We start from the raw sequence: 5,563 nt of genomic DNA on the forward strand, positions 1-5,563 counted from the left end.
AGGGAAGAGAAAGAAGAAAAAGGGAGAATAAAGTAGCAGCCACGATCATTAGAAGGTGGCAAAGTTCTTTCATACTTCCTCTTTCATGTCTATAATAAGGAGATGCATGTCTGAAACATGATATGCCTCCATCGTTTATGTCTTTTTACTTCATGCAATTTTTGTTCCTTGTTTTTATTTTTAAGTCATTTAATAAATAGCAAGAGAAATGCTAAATCTGCATAATGATTGTTATCCATCACTTAGCTTGAAATTTGTTTTGTTTCCCACATGCTTAAATAAAAGAGATTTGTTTGAATTGAAAAGTGAAATATCCAATGTTGCATAAGTAAGAATGGAAGTTAATGGTGGTATATGTGTTTGATTAAATGCATAGCTCATGAAATAATTGTTGCATAGTATCATTTTCGTTAAAGTGTGAGTTAGCTTGCTGTTATGAAGACTCTTATGAATAAAGAAAGAAAAAGCCCTTGGTAACAAAAACAGAAAGAAAAGGGAGAAGAAAAAGCCAAAGTGGCAAGAAAAACAAAGAATAAAGGTTGGACACCAATAGCTTGGACCCTAGGACATATGCCTGTGGTGTTCTTGTACTAAGAGATGCTTGGATGAGTAGATTCTAAGGGGTATTTTAAAACCCGGTCACTTAGATCAATTGATTTGGGATGGCCAATTGAAAATCCACAATAAAGAGCAACTTAGATACAGAACATTTAGTTATCCAAAGAGATGCTGGGCATCAATGATCCTAGGAAGAATTAGTGAGCCATGTGTCTGTGGTGGAAAGATGTTGAGCAAAAGAAAAGAAAATAAAGCCAAAAGGCTACTACTGCAACATTAGACACCAAACCTCCAAAAGAATAAGCTTGTTAAGCATTATAAGAAAGAAAAGTTAGCAAGGGAGTAAGTCTTATAACAGCAAGTTTAGCAAGCCTTTGAGGAAAGATGTATATTATGTAACAACAACAATAATTGAGTTATCATTGTCTGCATAAAGATCGTAATAGCCTCATCATCGGCAGTTGTGATGACAAGTCATCATATACCCATTTTTCAAGCTAATTTCACTTGTTTTATTAGTCTTTATGCACTTTCTTGCATCCAAAGTAAGTAATTTGGAGTGAAAATGCATAACTTCTTTAAATCAAACAACCACCATGAAATTATTGTTAACTCATGAGGTTTAAGCTAATTTTAATTGAATTTTAATTGATTTATAAGCCTTGTGAATTTAGTGATACTTGGAGTGGTTGTTTTGGTTTATTGTAGGTGAAGAAAAGAATAAAAGAGAAAAGCGTGGCCTAAGAAAGTGTGGCCAAAGGAGAAAAAGGCGTGGCTTATGAAGGAGGGAAGCAAGCATTGCCCTCCACAAGGGCACACTGCCCTCTAGGAGGGCAACATAAGGGAACAAAGCATGAAAGGCAACTCTGCCCTGCCCACTACAAGGGCCGAGCACAAATCTGTGCCTTGGAATCAAGAAGAACAAAATGCTGCCCTGCCCTCCTCAAGGGCAGTATCGGGCTCACCAAGGGAAGAAAATCAAAGGAAAATGCCTACAATGCTTGCCACAAGAGTTGAACACGGGACCGTGAGGAAGCAAGGAATTAAGCCTCACTTTGGTACCAAGAAAGCCAAGGAAAATGGGTAGCGTGTGTAGCATCCAAGTTTCGAACGTGGGACTTCATGTTGGAAACACTGCCCTGCCCTCCGCGAGGGCAGGGTAGCATTTTGTTGTGGCATGGCCAGCACACAAATCTGGCGCACCAAAGCAACATTCGGCAGCACCAGCAGCGCACCAAGGCACCAATCTGGCGCACCAAATTTTTCTGCCCTGCCCTCCGCGAGGGCAGGGCAGCATCCTGTGCACCAAGCCGCACCACGCCCGCACCACGCACGCACCACACATCAATTTTCTGCCCTGCCCTCCACAAGGGCAGGGCAGCCTCCTGGAAGCTATTATTTTTGGGCTAAAATTGGATTAAAAATCCAATAAAATTCATTTCTTCACCAAATTAAAAGCCCATCCAAATCCCAAGATCCAAGAATTGAAAGTGTATAAATAGGAGCTAGTTTGATGTAATTAGGACTTTTTGCTTGACTTTTGAGAGACTGAACCGAGATTTCAGAGAATTGGGGAGGAGGATTGATCTCTCTTCTTCCTCGTTCTTGCTTGGGCACTTTTAATTTTCTTGTTTTGAGTTTTGGGTGTGAAGAATTGAGGAAATTCTGTCTCAATCTCCACTCAAGAGCTCTTTAATTTCTTTTCTGCAAATTGAGTTCAATTTACATTCCCTTTACTGCTTCTTCTTCAATTTCTTGTCAATCGCTTTGAGAACTTGGATCTAGGAAGGAAATTGAGATCTAGGCTCTGCTACCTAGTCTCTGGAGTCCTGAGATCCCAATTTCCTTTTGGTTCTTCTATGAGCCTTTGCTGCACTTAATTTCTTTACTGTTTGAGTTCTAATTGCTTCTAATTCAATTTCTGCTCTATTAACTGTGGCAATTCAATTTCTCTTTGTTTAGATTCTGCAATCCCAGTCCTCAAATCCTTTTTATATTCAAGCAATTTACATTTCTTGCCATTTAAGTTACTGCAATTTACATTTCTTGCACTTTAAGTTTCAGTCATTTAATTTCTTGTCCTTTAAGATTCAGTCTATTTTACTTTCCTGTCCTTTAATTTTCTGCAATTCTTCCCTCTCCCTTTACATTCCAAGCAATTTAGCTTCTGTTAAATACAACCCACTCAACCAAAACTTAATTCGCTTGACTAAATCAACTACTAAACTAAAATTGCTCAATCCTTCAATCCCTGTGGGATGGACCTCACTCATGTGAGTTATTATTACTTGATGCGACCCGGTACACTTGCCGGTGAGTTTTGTGTTGGATCGTTTTCCACATATCAAGTTTTTGGCGCCGTTGCCGGGGATTGAAACAGATTGACAATGATTATGTGAAGTGGAGATCTAGATCAAGCACTTTTTCTTTTCTGTTATTTTAATTTTGACTAACACACTAACTGTTTGAATTTTTGCTTAAACTAACTAAAACTTCATTCTAGCTATAGATTGAAGTTTCATTGGTTTTCTGGATCTGTGTGTTTATTATTGTGTGTTTGTATGTCAAGTACAGGAAGATCTTCCCCTGTCCTCTCTGAAATTGACCAAAGAACTCTTCGAAGAATAAGAAGAGCTGAAAGAGGGAAGAACGTTATTGGAGAGGAAGAATCTGAAGAGGAATTCCAAGAAATGGAAGGAGATCCATCAAATCTCAATCAACCAGGAGGAGGGGCCAATAATAACCAACAACAAAGAAGAGTCCTGGCTTCATATACATTTGCAAATGCTAGACACTGTGGAAGTAGCATTCTTACTCCTAATATCAATGCAAACAATTTTGAACTAAAGCCACAACTCATCACTTTGGTTCAAAACAATTGTTCTTTTGGAGGAGGGCCTTTGGAGGACCCAAATCAACACTTATCTACTTCTTGAGAATCTGTGACACTGTGAAAACCAATGGTGTGCCTCCTGACAGCTACAAGTTGTTGCTCTTTCCATTTTCTCTCAGAGACAAAGCTACTCAATGGCTAGAGACCTTTCCAAAAGAAAGCTTCAACACCTGGAATGACTTGGTTAGCAAGTTCCTTGCCAAATTTTATCCCCCTCATAGAATCCTAAGATTGAAGACTGAGGTGCAGACATTCACTCAAATGGAAGCTGAAAATTTATATGAAGCATGGGAAAGATATAAGGCATTATTGAGGAAATGTCCACCAGAGATGTTCATATAGTGGGACAAGTTGCAGAACTTCTATGAGGGGCTCACTCTTAAGGCTCAAGAAGCACTTGATCATTCAGCTGGAGGCTCTTTGCAACTCATGAAAACTACAGAGGAAGCTCAAAACCTCATTGATATGGTGGCTAACAACCAATATTTCTTTGCTCATCAAAGACAACGCCAACCATCACAGAGAAGAGGAGTAATGGAGTTGGAAGGAGTGGATTCAATCTTAGCTCAAAACAAGATGATGCAGCAGCAGATTCAGCAACAGTTTGAGCAAATGGCCAAAAGGATTGATGGCTTGCAAGTTGCATCAGTGAGTGCCACAAGCCAACCACCAACTACTTGGGTGCAAAGTGAAGAAACTCAAGAGGAACAACAGCAAGAGCAAGTCCAGTACATGCACAATCAAAATCCTGGAACAAATGAAGTCTATGGTGATACTTACAATCCATCTTGGAAGAACCATCCCAACCTCAGATGGGGAGATAATTGGCAAATCTCCAAACAGATTTCTGTTGAAAAACCATCAAGCTCACTACCAAGTGACACCATTCCCAACCCAAAGGAAGAATGCAAGGTCGTGCAACTAAGAAGTGGAAAAATGTTAGTGGATGGTAACCAAGGGGTAACCAAGAATAATGACAATGAGCCAATAAAGAATAATGAAGCTATCAACAAGGACATGATAAGCAAGAATGACCAAGAAAAACTCACAGAGGAAAACAACGAACCACAGAATCTAAAGAAAGGAAAGCAGATCAGGGAAGAACCAAATCCAAAACAACATCAAGTGGAGAAGAGCTCAACACCACCACTGCCTTATCCACAGAGATTTGACAAAGAGACAGAGGATCAGCATTTCCACAAATTTCTTGAGACTTTCAAGAAGCTGGAAATCAACATACCTTTAGCTGAGGCATTGGAGCAAATGCCTCTGTATGCCAAGTTTTTGAAGGAGCTCATCAAAAAGAAAAGAAGTTGGAATGAAAAGGAGACTGTAATGCTCAGTGAAGAATGTAGTGCACTAATCAAAAAAGGGCTCCCTCCCAAGGTTGAAGATCCTGGAGGCTTCTTCCTACCCTGCACTATTGGAAGCCTATTCATCAAAAAGGGGATGTGTGACTTAGGAGCAAGCATAAATCTAATCCCATCATCCTTAGTGAAAAAGCTTGGCATAGAAGAGGTGAAACCAATACAGATGACCTTGGAACTGGTGGACCAATCAGTGGTATATCCTAAAGGGTTGATTGAAAACCTTTTAGTTAAGGTTGACAAGTTCATCTATCCGGCTGATTTTGTGATCCTGGATTCATCAGAAAATGGAAATGACTCCATAATTCTTGGCCGACCATTTTTGGCCACTACTAGAGCCATTGTGGATATAGAGCAGGGAGAGTTAACCCTCAGGATGCATGAGGAGAGCATCACCTTGAAAGTCTTTCCAGAATTACAAGGGAATGAAGAAACAAGCAAAACAAGTGGTGACTTCCTTCCAAAGCAAGCAACCGACAAGGCAGTAGAACAGAAAAATAAGCAGCTGCAAGAAGAAAAAGGAATTCAAAAGGAAGCAAGGGTGATAAACAAGAAGGAAGGTATCACAACCCAAGTCACTGTTAAGAAAGAAAGATCAACAAGAAAGAAAAAGATGAAGAGCAAGAATAAGGCTCACAAAGGGTGGAAGAACAAGAAAATCCCAACTGAAGGATTTTCTAAAGGTGATAAGGTGCAACTAGTATATCAACAGCTGGGAACAGAAGATTATTACACTGTCAACCAA

This window comes from Arachis duranensis, chromosome 4 (genome assembly GCF_000817695.3).
Source record: "Arachis duranensis cultivar V14167 chromosome 4, aradu.V14167.gnm2.J7QH, whole genome shotgun sequence".
NCBI classification, from domain to species: Eukaryota; Viridiplantae; Streptophyta; class Magnoliopsida; order Fabales; family Fabaceae; genus Arachis; species Arachis duranensis.